The sequence below is a fragment of the Clarias gariepinus genome, chromosome 7, assembly GCF_024256425.1.
Source record: "Clarias gariepinus isolate MV-2021 ecotype Netherlands chromosome 7, CGAR_prim_01v2, whole genome shotgun sequence".
Lineage (NCBI taxonomy): Eukaryota > Metazoa > Chordata > Actinopteri > Siluriformes > Clariidae > Clarias > Clarias gariepinus.
Genome location: NC_071106.1, coordinates 16990082 through 17004027, shown reverse-complemented (window position 1 = coordinate 17004027; position 13946 = coordinate 16990082). Strand labels below are relative to the sequence as shown.

At 36.6% G+C, this 13946-nt stretch overlaps 2 long non-coding RNA genes across 2 annotated transcripts; one reads left to right on the top strand and one right to left on the bottom strand.

The window, feature by feature from the left end:
- Positions 1 to 6165: 6165 nt before the first annotated feature.
- LOC128528192 (uncharacterized) lies at positions 6166 to 7853 on the top strand. Its single transcript, XR_008360924.1, has 3 exons — positions 6166 to 6381; positions 7285 to 7357; positions 7757 to 7853. It is a non-coding gene; the product is annotated as an uncharacterized LOC128528192 (long non-coding RNA).
- Positions 7854 to 10701: 2848 nt separating this feature from the next.
- Positions 10702 to 12416, bottom strand: LOC128528140 (uncharacterized). The gene is made up of 3 exons (XR_008360923.1): positions 12173 to 12416; positions 11198 to 11270; positions 10702 to 10798 (listed from the first exon to the last, which is right to left on the bottom strand). It is a non-coding gene; the product is annotated as an uncharacterized LOC128528140 (long non-coding RNA).
- Positions 12417 to 13946: the final 1530 nt, after the last annotated feature.

Below are 13946 nucleotides of genomic sequence, written 5' to 3'. Positions count from 1 at the left end.
ACCTCAGCATCCTTCTACCGATATATTCACAATCTCTCCTCTGAACATGTCCAAACCACCTCAATCTGGCCTCTCTGACTTTATCTCCAAAACATCTAACGTGGGTTGTCCCTCTGATGAACTCATTCTTGACCCTATCCATCCTTGTCACTCCCAAGGAGAACCTCAACATCTTCAGCTCTGCTACCTCTAGCTCTGCCTCTTGTCTTTTCTTCAGTGCCAGTGTCTTTAAGACGTAGAGCATTGCTGGTCTCACCACTGTCCTGTACACCTTTCCTTTCATTCTCGCTGATACTCTTTTATCGCACAACACACCTGACACTTTTCTCCACCCATTCCAACCTGCCTGTACCTGCCTCTTTACCTCCTTTAAACACTCTCCGTTCCTCTGGACCATTGACCCTAAGTACTTAAAGTCCTGCACCTTATTTACCTCTGCTCCCTGTAGCCTCACCGTTTCTCTTGGGTCCCTCTCATTCACACACATGTACAGTATTCCGTCTTGCTGCGGCTAACCTTCATTCCTCTGCTTTCCAGAGCATACCTCCACCTCTCCAAATTATCCTCCACCAGTTCCCTGCTCTCGCTACAAAGCACAATGTTGTCTGCAAACATCATAGTCCATGGAGACTTCTGTCTTACCTCATCTGTCATCCTGTCCATCACCAGAGCAAACAAAAGGGGCTTAGGGCCGATCCTTGATGCAGACCCACCTCTACCTTGAACTCTTCTGTCACACCTATAGCACATCTCACCACTGTCTTAGCGCTCTTATACTGTACATGTCCTGCACCACTCTAACATACTTCTCTGCCACTCCAGACTTCGTCATACAACACCACAGCTTCTCTCTCGGCACCCTGTCGCACGCATTCTCTAAATCTACAAAGACACAATGCAACTTTTTATTACCTTCTCTGTACTTTTTGACCAGCATCCTCAATGCAAATACTACATCTGGGGTACTCTTTCTAGGCATACAACCATATTGCTGCTCAGAAATGCTCACCTCTGCCCTTAACCTAGCTTCCACTACTCTTTCCCACAGCGTCATTGTATGGCTCATTAGCTTTATGCCTCTGTAGTTGCCACAGCTCTGCACATCTTCCTTGTTCTTAAAAATTGGCACCAATACACTTCTCCTCCATTCCTCTGGAATCCTCTCACTCTCCAAGATCTTATTAAACAAACTAGTCAGAAACTCTACTGCCACCTCTCCTAAACACTTCCATACCTCCACAGGTATGTCACCAGGACCAACAGCCTTTCCACTCTTCATCCTCTTCAACATCCTTCTCATCTCACTTTACTAATATTTGCTACTTCCTGTTCCACAACAGTCATGTGTCTTCTACTATTTGTTCTCTTTCATTTTCCTCATTCATCAACTCCTTAAAAGTACTCCTTCCATCTTCCCATCACCCTCCTGGCATCTGTCAGTACTTCCATCTATATCTTTAATCACTCTAACCTGCTGCACATCCTTTTGCCTTACCTGACGATACACCAAGTACCCTCCTACCTGTCTCCCTGATCACATTGGCTGTAGTTGTCCAGTCAACTGAAAGCATCTCCTGACCACCCATAGCCTGTCTTAAATCCTCCCTAAGAACCACACAACATTCTTCCTTTCTCAGCTTCCACCACTTGGTCCCCTGCTCTGCCTTTGTCCCCTTCACCTTCCTCACCACCAGGGTTATTTTACACACCACCATTCTGTGTTGTCTGGCTACACTCTCCCCTACCAACACTTTTCAGTCACTGATCTCTTTCGGGTTACAATGTCAACACAAGATGTAGTCGACCTGTGTGCTTCTGCCTCCACTCTTATATGTCACCCTATGTTCCTGCCTCTTCTGGAAGAAAGTATTTACTACTGCCATTTCCATTCTCTTTGCAAAGTCCACCACCATCTGTCCTTCTACATTCCTGTCCTGAAGACCAAACCTGCCCATCACATTTTTATCACCTCTGTTTCCTTCCGCAACATGTCCATTGAAGTCTGCACCAATCACCACTCTCTCATCTCTGGAGATGCTCTGCATCACTTCATCTAACTCACTCCAGAATTTCTCCTTCTCTTCTAACTCACATCCTACCTGTGGGGCATAACCACTAATAACATTGAACATTATTCCTTCAATTTTCAGCTTCAGATTTATCACCCTATCTGATACTCTCTTCACCTCTAGAGCATTCCTTACCTAAACTCCTCTTTCAGGATAACTAGCTACTCTATGTATAATGTTATACTTAGCTAGTTAGTTTTTGTTAATTTATGTTGTAATTTATATTAGGTCTCTCTGTCCTGTCTCTGCTAGCCAGTTAACTAGGCCTCTTGGTTAGCTAGTTTAGTGTCTCTGTAAATTTATGTTGTATGTAGCACCTTGGTCCTGGAGGAACGTTGTTTCGTTTCACTGTGTACTAACTGTATATGGTTGTAATGACAATAAAGCCTACTTGAACTCTATTTCTTTTCTTATCCACACCATGGTAAAACAATTTGAACCCTGATCCTAAGCTTGCTACCTTTCCACCTGGTCTCCTGGACACACAGTATATCCACCTTCTTTCTCTGCATCATATCAACCAACTCTCTTCCTTTTCCTGTCATGGTCCCAACATTCAAAGTCCCTACTGTCACTCCTAAACTCTTGCCTTTCCTTTTTTCTCTCTGCTTTCGAACACGCCTTCTTCCTCTCCTCCTTCGAACAACAGTAGCCCAATTTTCACCGGCACCCTGTAGGTCAACAGCACCAGTGGCGGTCGTTGTTAACCCGGGCCACGACCGATCCGGTATGGGAATTATATTTGTGATTTGCATCATTGATTTGGCAAATGTTTTACGTTGGATGCCCTTCCTGACGCAACCCTCCCATTTTATCCGGGCTTGGGACCGGCACTGCATCCAGTGGCTGGGGTTCGGGCACTAGCTGGGAATCAAACCCTGGCCTTCCGCATGGCGGGCAAAACACCTACCACTGAGCCACCAGTGCCCTTGAGTGACTCTGATAGATAGAGTGACAGTGAGCTTTGGCTATTATGATGCACTGATTGAAATCATTCGCATCAGCTGTTCCCAGCTGATACAGTCAACCATTTTCCCTTTTTTTTTTTGAGACCATAATTTGTTCTGGAAACGTGCTTGTATACCAAAACACTTGTGTATCAAAGCGAATTTTCCCCATAAGAAATAATTAAAACTCTGACGATTCATTCAACAGCCCAAAAATATTCATATAAAAATTATTAATCCAAAATATAAAGTAAAAATAAAACAAATTAACTTGCACTTTATCTTTAAAAGTTATCCTGTGTGTGTGTGTGTGTGTGTGTGTGTGTGTGTGTGTGTGTGTGTGTGTGTGTGTGTGTGTGTGAAAGTCAAGTCATTCTATACAGTACACATACACACATGTCTGTGCGTGCACAAACACACACACACACACACACACACTAGCGGAAACACTACTCTGTCAGAAACTTCTCTAATGACGCACACACACACACACACTAATGGAAGCACTGCTATAAAGTAAAAATTAAACAAATTAACCTTCACTTCTTTAAAAAAAAGAACCCAGACAGAGCAGTGTTTCCGTTTCAGTGTGTGCGTGTGTGTGTGTGTGTGTGTGTGTGTGCATTTGTGCATGCACAGACATGTGTGTACTGTATGTGTGAAGGTGAGGAGAGGGAGAGGGTTACTGTGTAGGATGACTTTCACACACACACACACACACACACACACACACACTTTAACGGAAACACTGATCTGCCGGTAAACTTCTTTAAATGGAACCTTCCTAATGACGCTAAGGCATGCACACACTAATGGAATCTCTGACAGAGAGAGATTCTGTAAACTGGATTTTCAGCAAGGAGCTTATCTAATGATGCTTGCTTTTGCTTTACATGAACACATACAAGCATGGCCACAATGTTATAATAAACAGTACATACTCACACGGATGTTGACTATATGAGTGACGCATGCGCACTGAGACTGAGCATGGGAGACGATTACCAATAATCCTATAAAAACCACTGGCTTAGTTGTGACGTGTCGCTTGGTAAAAAAAGTGCATGAGTACTACTCGTATATATCAATACCTCGTTCATTTATTAAGTTAAAATTTATTTTAAAATTTTAATAAGCAAAATGCTCGCAGACCCAGTTACTCACAATCCAAGGTTCCACTGTGTATATATATGTGTAAATGTACACCACTGTTTAAAAGTTTGAGATCACTTTCTAACTTCATTGTCATTCTTGATTCCTATTTTTTTCTTTTTCTACACTGTAAAACAATGCTGACAGTATCCAAAATATGCAATAATCTCCTTTGAACACTTAATATTGATATGTATCTGCTACTCATGATCCGTTAGCCTTCATAACGGCTCTAATCTGAGGCGCTGTTAATTGGTGATTTCTGAGGCTGGTAACTCTAAATGAACTTCTTCTCTGCAGCAGAGGTTAGTTTTGGTCTGCCCATCCTGGGTAAGGCTTCATGAGAGTCAGTTTCATTATGGTGCTTGATAAAGGTTTTGAAAATGAGCTTGACAATACTGTTCTTGCAAGAACTATTCCAGAAAGGCTGACCGCCATGTCTTACAACATTTATAAGTCAGTTGGAGGACAATAAGCACACTCCTTACTTCCACAATTACTAATAGAGCAATTAGCGTCCATGTGTTACTAAAGAAATACACAGGATTCTATAGTGTCATTACCACTATAAAAGCACAACCTTTGACAGTTTGGTGTTCTAGAACACTTGGGTGTGTCTCCATCATGCCAAGAACAAAATAAATCTTCCATGATCTTAGAGAAGCATCTGCTTATCATTTTCAAAAGGGTTATAAGGCTATCTTTTGACCATTTGAATTCATCATTCTATACTAAGATGCATTGTGTATACATGGTAAGCAGAGACATAATGAATAGAGTTACAACTTGTAACCGGCAGGCCTCTGTAAGCTTGTTACACTGATCTAGTATAGCTTTCACAAAGGTAGGCCTTCTTTCCTAATAAGAAATATGGAGCATAACCTAGATTTTCAAAGTTATAGCTACCAAAGGTCCGAAAGATTATACTTTGGACTGATGAGACCAAAGTGGAAAAGTCTGTTCATCATGTACAGTGCCATGTCTGTTAAAAACATGTATTGCCACAAACACCTCATCCTGCCTTCAAGCATGGAAGTGAAGGTGTGATTTTGGCCTGTTTGTAGCCACAGGACCTAAGAAACATGTACAGTGGCAATAAAGTCAATGGTGAACTCCAATTTCAAGATTCAAAAAACTTTGTTAATCTCGGAGGGAAATTGCTTAAATTAAATTTGTATCGGAATGTTGATAAAAAAAAATAATAACTCAACTGTTATCCTGACTTATTAGCTTAGACTGAATTGAAATTAGTCAAAGTCAATATCCTGACCTTATTTTTCCATTAGATTTCTGAATGTTGTTTTACATTTTAACTACATATAAAATCTGTGGGGATTCGCTTATTATTATTATTATTATTATTATTATTATTATTATTAGTTTTTAGAAATTAGTACAACACAATTAGTTTTTAGGCCCTTTTAACTTTTTTTCATAACCATGACTGCTAATTTCTTGAAGTTTCTCTAATTCCCCCAACATAAGTGTTGTTTGTTTCATATAAAATTATTACACTTGTGGAAAAATATATAAGCCAGTTGAACAGGCAAGTGGAAGTACGGTGGCCCAGAAGGGCAAATCATCTTTCCCGTATATGTGTGTTTTTTCCCTTGTAATTGTGTTTTTTTTTTCCTTGAAAATGTCCGCTTTTTCCCTTATAAATGTCGTTTTCTTTCCCTTGAAAATGTCCGCTTTTTCCCTTATAAATGTCGTTTTTTCCCTTATAAATGTCGTTTTCTTTCCCTTGAAAATGTCCGCTTTTTCCCTTATAAATGTCGTTTTTTCCCTTATAAATGTGTTTTTTTTTTCATTGAAAATGTGCAATTTTTCCATTATAAATGTCGTTTTTTACCTTATAAATGTGTTTTTTTTTTCTTGAAAATGTCCGCTTTTTCCCTTATAAATGTCATTTTTTTCCCTTATAAATGTTTTTTTTTCCATTGAAAATGTGCGCTTTTTCCCGTGTAAATGTCTGCTCTTTACCGTTTGTGCGCAACTACTTCTTTCCCGTGTGAGAACTCTTTCTCCAGTATTTTGCAAGCTAAAAGCTAAAGCTAATGCGCAAAGGACTATGGGAGTGGGGTCAAAACGCAACTGAACACGGAACGTTTCCGGATATCAGCTCCAGGACTCAACATCATGGAGTATACAGTGAATTATAGCGTGATAAAGTTATAATTTTCACTAAATTTTCAACTGCACACAATTACCAGGTAATGTTTAATATATAAAAATTAATCAGATTTTTACTGTTTTAGGCACTAATGATAACTTTGTAGCAGTGTTAATACTATTGGAGTGTTTGGGGGAAATGCCGAGCCGAGTGTAAATGGCAGTGATTAAAAGGAATATTATCTCATTTAGACCATTAAACACTGATGTAAACCATCAGCTCCATGGCATCTCTGTAATATACATCCACATATGGATTTATAAGCAAGCTAATATCACTATGCTAACCGCTAGCGCTTAGCATGGGGAAACTAGCTTGTTTATTAATATATATTAGTTTAATAGTGTATTTGGACACCTATACGTGATGTAAACAGTTAGCTCTATTGTTTTTGTAAAATGCCTGTCCAAATATGGATCTATAAGCAAGCTAATATCACTATGCTAACCGCTAGCGCTTAGCATGGGGAAACTAGCTTGTTTATTAATATATATTAGTTTAATAGTGTATTTGGACACATATACGTGATGTAAACAGTTAGCTCTATTGTCTTTGTAAAATGCCTGTCCAAATATGAATCTATAAGCAAGCTAATATAATTATGCTAAGCGCTAGCTTACTAAAAGAGCTAAGATAGCAGCAACTATTGCTAATTATCCCTGAGCTGCTCCTGTTATGTGCTAAATGTTACAGATGGTTAACGAATTGTTGTATGTAGTTTATTGGAGCTCCTGAGTGCCATATAATGTATACTGCTGTATAATGTAGTGGTTTTATCATAGCTAGAGATCTTCTGAATAGTTAGTTATGTGCTTACACAATGTATGTAACAGTCAAGAAAAGGGGCTTTTGTTCAGGTTCTATCTATTCTAGTCATTAAAGTCATTAAATATATGTTTATACTCCTTATAATATGTATGATTGTGTGTTTTTCTTCTCACAGTGAACTGTGTGTAAATCATCAACTGCCTGTGTATCAGCTGATTTCTACACCAGCTTTACATCCTGAGCAGAAGGTGAGTTTTCTGAAGTATTTACCTCTCTTTTCAAGAACACCACTGAGCACATCTTAATCAGGGGACAGGGACACATTTCTCTTCATGAACATGTGTGTGTTAATGAATGGTGAAGATGGGGCCAAATTTTGCAGCAATCCTTAATAGCAAAACCAAATAATTGGTTTTAATACACAGCATTACTAAAAGCTTGCATTCTATGAAATTTTGTGTGCGTGCCTGCCTGCGTGTGTCAAACTGATGTCATATGATGTCAAACATCATGAAGTGATATTAACTTGCTTATAAACCCATATGTGGATGTATATTACAGAGATGCCATGGAGCTGCATAGTAACACCATGAAGTCTTTTTACTAGACACTTATAATAACTTGTCTTTATTTCTCCCCTGTTGTAGATTGTCGTGGAGAGGACGGACCCTTGATGCTCTGCCTTTTTGCACCAACAATACATACATGTATTTTATTAATTTGTAAATAAAGTCTTTAATATAATTTTATAGTTGAGTATTTATTTCTAGTTTGCTTATTATTTAGCAAAACAGTTAAAGTGCATGTAAAGCATTGCTGCAAATGACACTAAATAGAATCAGATGTTACTCCACTCTGTGTGAGGGTACAGGCTTATATACAGTATGTGATTTTAGCATCAATAATGTTTTTCTACTAACTAAAGCATGCTGCCTTGGAGATATTAGTGACATCTCTCTTTCAGTTCGAACAACATATTCCATAATATTTATGAATACATTAATCCCATATGTTCAGCAGTTAAAACAGAGGTTCTTAAACATTTTACAGCGAAGGACTCCTTCAACTGTAAAACAAACACCTCTGCATACATTTACTTATAGTGCATTTCCAAAATTACATTTTAATGTTATTCAAAAAGTAAAACCTTTTGTTTTCATTTAAATGATTAATGATTAAATGATCCATGAAAATCAAAAATCTAGTATGTCAAAATATTAGAATATTTCACTTCGATCATGGGGAAGACTGCTGACCTAACAAGTTGTCCAGAAGATGATCATCTACACCTTCCAGAAGGAGTGTAGGCCCTCAAGGTCAAACTTTACCACCAACTATTTCACTGACCATGTTGTTGCTTGATTTGCCAGCCATCTCACCTGACCTTAGGTTTCATGGGAAAGATGAGCTGAAATCTGAGATAAATTTCAAGCTGAATGCTTCAAGTGTGATCTGCAAACATAACCAGGGTGTCATGTTTAACAGCTTAATGCAATGGGTTACATAAAAACACCAACTATTTGAAAATATGTAGGCTTATGAATAGTGGCAACGTATATCTACTGTATGTACAGTGAATGTATGTTCAAGAATAAGAGTATCATAAATTGACCAATAATTAAAATACACATGTAAACAATGAGTCTGTCATTTGAAATGCCGTTTATCTAAAAAAATTAGAATATTGTGCAAAAGTGTTTAAGTTTTAAAATTATTGGGGGGGGAACACATTCACAAGGGAAACGTCATACACATAGAAAAAAAAATCATAGAGCACAATAAAAAAATTATATATTCACAAGGAAAAAAATTATAAATTTACAAGGGAAAATAATGCACTTACAAGGGAAAAATAATGCACTTACAAGGGAAAAATACTATATTCACCAGGGAAAAATAATATATTTACATGGGAAAAAGTACACATTTTCAAGGTGAAAAGGTAATATAAGTACACGTGAAAAAGCACACATATACAAGGGTAAAAAACACATAAGAAAAAAAAGCATACATTTTTAGGGTAAAAAAGGACATTTACAAGGGCAAAAAAGCACATTTATAAGGAACAAAGCACACATTTTTAAGGGAAAAAAGGACATTTACAAGGGTAGAAAAGCACAATTATAAGGGGAAAAGCACACATTTATAAGAGAAAAAAAGCACAATTATAAGGGAAAAAGCACACATTTATAAGAGAAAAAACGCACAATTATAAGGGAAAAAGCATACATTTCAAGGGGAAAAATGACATTTATAATGGAAAAAGCATACATTTTCAAGGGAAAAAGCACACACTTACAAGGGAAAAAAACACATTTACAAGGGAAACAGCATGTATTATCGAGGGGGAATTTTTCCCTTGTAGGTATATAATTTTTCCCTTGTAAATGTATTATTTTTCACCTATAAGTATATACATTTTCCGTTGTGAATGTATTATTTTTCCCTTGTTAGTGCATTATTTTTCCCTTGTAAGTGCATTATTTTTCCCTTGTAAGTGCATTATTTTCCCTTGTAAATTTATAATTTTTTTCCTTGTGAATATATAATTTTTTTATTGTGCTCTATGATTTTTTTTTCTATGTGTATGACGTTTCCCTTGTGAATGTGTTTCCCCCCCAATAATTTTAAAACTTAAACACTTTTGCACAATATTCTAATTTTTTTGGATAAACGGCATTTCAAATGACAGACTCATTGTTTACATGTGTATTTTAATTATTGGTCAATTTATGATACTCTTATTCTTGAACATACATTCACTGTACATACAGTAGATATACGTTGCCACTATTCATAAGCCTACATATTTTCAAATAGTTGGTGTTTTTATGTAACCCATTGCATTAAGCTGTTAAACATGACACCCTGGTTATGTTTGCAGATCACACTTGAAGCATTCAGCTTGAAATTTATCTCAGATTTCAGCTCATCTTTCCCATGAAACCTAAGGTCAGGTGAGATGGCTGGCAAATCAAGCAACAACATGGTCAGTGAAATAGTTGGTGGTAAAGTTTGACCTTGAGGGCCTACACTCCTTCTGGAAGGTGTAGATGATCATCTTCTGGACAACTTGTTAGGTCAGCAGTCTTCCCCATGATCGAAGTGAAATATTCTAATATTTTGACATACTAGATTTTTGATTTTCATGGATCATTTAATCATTAATCATTTAAATGAAAACAAAAGGTTTTACTTTTTGAATAACATTAAAATGTAATTTTGGAAATGCACTATAAGTAAATGTATGCAGAGGTGTTTGTTTTACAGTTGAAGGAGTCCTTCGCTGTAAAATGTTTAAGAACCTCTGTTTTAACTGCTGAACATATGGGATTAATGTATTCATAAATATTATGGAATATGTTGTTCGAACTGAAAGAGAGATGTCACTAATATCTCCAAGGCAGCATGCTTTAGTTAGTAGAAAAACATTATTGATGCTAAAATCACATACTGTATATAACCCTGTACCCTCACACAGAGTGGAGTAACATCTGATTCTATTCAGTGTCATTTGCAGCAATGCTTTACATGCACTTTAACTGTTTTGCTAAATAATAAGCAAACTAGAAATAAATACTCAACTATAAAATTATATTAAAGACTTTATTTACAAATTAATAAAATACATGTATGTATTGTTGGTGCAAAAAGGCAGCGCATCAAGGGTCCGTCCTCTCCACGACAATCTACAACAGGGGAGAAATAAAGACAAGTTATTATAAGCGTCTAGTAAAAAGACTTCATGGTGTTACTATGCAGCTCCATGGCATCTCTGTAATATACATCCACATATGGGTTTATAAGCAAGTTAATATCACTTCATGATGTTTGACATCATATGACATCAGTTTGACACACGCAGGCAGGCACGCACACAAAATTTCATAGAATGCAAGCTTTTAGTAATGCTGTGTATTAAAACCAATTATTTGGTTTTGCTATTAAGGATTGCTGCAAAATTTGGCCCCATCTTCACCATTCATTAACACACACATGTTCATGAAGAGAAATGTGTCCCTGTCCCCTGATTAAGATGTGCTCAGTGGTGTTCTTGAAAAGAGAGGTAAATACTTCAGAGCACTCACCTTCTGCTCAGGATGTAAAGCTGGTGTAGAAATCAGCTGACACACAGGCAGTTGATGATTTACACACAGTTCACTGTGAGAAGAAAAACACACAATCATACATATTATAAGGAGTATAAACATATATTTAATGACTTTAATGACTAGAATAGATAGAACCTGAACAAAAGCCCCTTTTCTTGACTGTTACATACATTGTGTAAGCACATAACTAACTATTCAGAAGATCTCTAGCTATGATAAAACCACTACATTATACAGCAGTATACATTATATGGCACTCAGGAGCTCCAATAAACTACATACAACAATTCGTTAACCATCTGTAACATTTAGCACATAACAGGAGCAGCTCAGGGATAATTAGCAATAGTTGCTGCTATCTTAGCTCTTTTAGTAAGCTAGCGCTTAGCATAATTATATTAGCTTGCTTATAGATTCATATTTGGACAGGCATTTTACAAAAACAATAGAGCTAACTGTTTACATCACGTATATGTGTCCAAATACACTATTAAACTAATATATATTAATAAACAAGCTAGTTTCCCCATGCTAAGCGCTAGCGGTTAGCATAGTGATATTAGCTTGCTTATAGATCCATATTTGGACAGGCATTTTACAAAAACAATAGAGCTAACTGTTTACATCACGTATAGGTGTCCAAATACACTATTAAACTAATATATATTAATAAACAAGCTAGTTTCCCCATGCTAAGCGCTAGCGGTTAGCATAGTGATATTAGCTTGCTTATAAATCCATATGTGGATGTATATTACAGAGATGCCATGGAGCTGATGGTTTACATCAGTGTTTAATGGTCTAAATGAGATAATATTCCTTTTAATCACTGCCATTTACACTCGGCTCGGCATTTCCCCCAAACACTCCAATAGTATTAACACTGCTACAAAGTTATCATTAGTGCCTAAAACAGTAAAAATCTGATTAATTTTATATATTAAACATTACCTGGTAATTGTGTGCAGTTGAAAATTTAGTGAAAATTATAACTTTATCACGCTATAATTCACTGTATACTCCATGATGTTGAGTCCTGGAGCTGATATCCGGAAAGGTTCCGTGTTCAGTAGCGTTTTGACCCCACTCCCATAGTCCTTTGCGCATTAGCTTTAGCTTTTAGCTTGCAAAATACTGGAGAAAGAGTTCTCACACGGGAAAGAAGTAGTTGCGCACAAACGGTAAAGAGCAGACATTTACACGGGAAAAAGCGCACAGTTACACGGGAAAAAGCGCACATTTTCAATGGGAAAAAAAACATTTATAAGGGAAAGAAATGACATTTATAAGGGGAAAAGCGGACATTTTCAAGAAAAAAAAACACATTTATAAGGTAAAAAACGACATTTATAAGGGAAAAAGCGGACATTTTCAATGGGAAAAAAAACATTTATAAGGGAAAAAGCGGACATTTTCAAGAAAAAAAAACACATTTATAAGGTAAAAAACGACATTTATAAGGGAAAAATTGCACATTTTCAATGAAAAAAAAAAACGACATTTATAAGGGAAAAAGCGGACATTTTCAAGGGAAAGAAAACGACATTTATAAGGGAAAAAGCGGACATTTTCAAGAAAAAAAAAAAACACACTTACAAGGGAAAAAACACACACATATACGGGAAAGATGATTTGCCCTTCTGGGCCACCGTATGGAAGTGTGTTTGCTTGAAACTGACCTTAAATGGAAGATAAATTTATAATTGATAACATATACGGCCGCTGCTAGTTAAGTCTATTATACAAATTAAGGGACTTAAATGAGCATTCCTCGTGAGGAGTCTGTTGTGTTTCTTCCTCACTTAGCATGTTATTAGAGTCTGATTATCATCTTTATTGGCGTTTAATATCTTTAATCACAGGATGACATAATCTGCAATAGCAGGAGAGTTATATAACTGTTGTGTGTTTCTTAATTTTTATAAATTATATGGAAGTTTTTCTTTATTTTCAACAAACTCTTGTTTTCTGTTATGTTAATTAATCCAACTATTAGTAAAACCATTTTACCATTAACCGCATTGCATTCAGTGCGTGTAATGCAGCATACATTGTAATATGAAAAAGAAAATCAGTATATAAAGCAATATGGAATATTGTACCAATGTACCAAAACCAAGACCAAATAAGAAGATTTTTTTTCTTTCTGTGGTTGTAAATTCAAATTTGATTAAAAATTAAATACAGTGAAACTTTGGATTACGGGCATAATTTGTTCCAGAAGTGTGCTCGTATTTCAAAACACTCATAAACCAAATTTAATTTTCCCATAAAAAATAATTGAAAATCAAATTATTCATTCTACAGCCCAAATACATAAAAATAATTAATACAAAATATAAAGTAAAAATAAAACAAATTAACCTGCACTTTGCCTTTTGAAAAAGTAAACTTTTACGCGCGCAGGCGCTGTGTGTGTGTGTAATGTGCATGCACACACACACACACACATTAATGGAGAGTGTTTTATCTGAAAAATTACCAAGGAACATCGCTAGTCACACTCACATGAGTGCATAACAATTGAATCACAGCTGTAAAGTAAAAAAAAAGCAACAACAAATGAACCTGCACTTTACCTTTGAAAAGAATCGCGACAGAGCGGAGTTTCTGTGTAAGGCAAAAAGTGTGCGTCTGTATGTGTGTGTGAAGCCAAGAGGAGAAGGGGGTGGGAGGGTGTCTGTAAAGGCGAGATTGTGTGTGTGTGTGTATGTGTTGGTGTGAG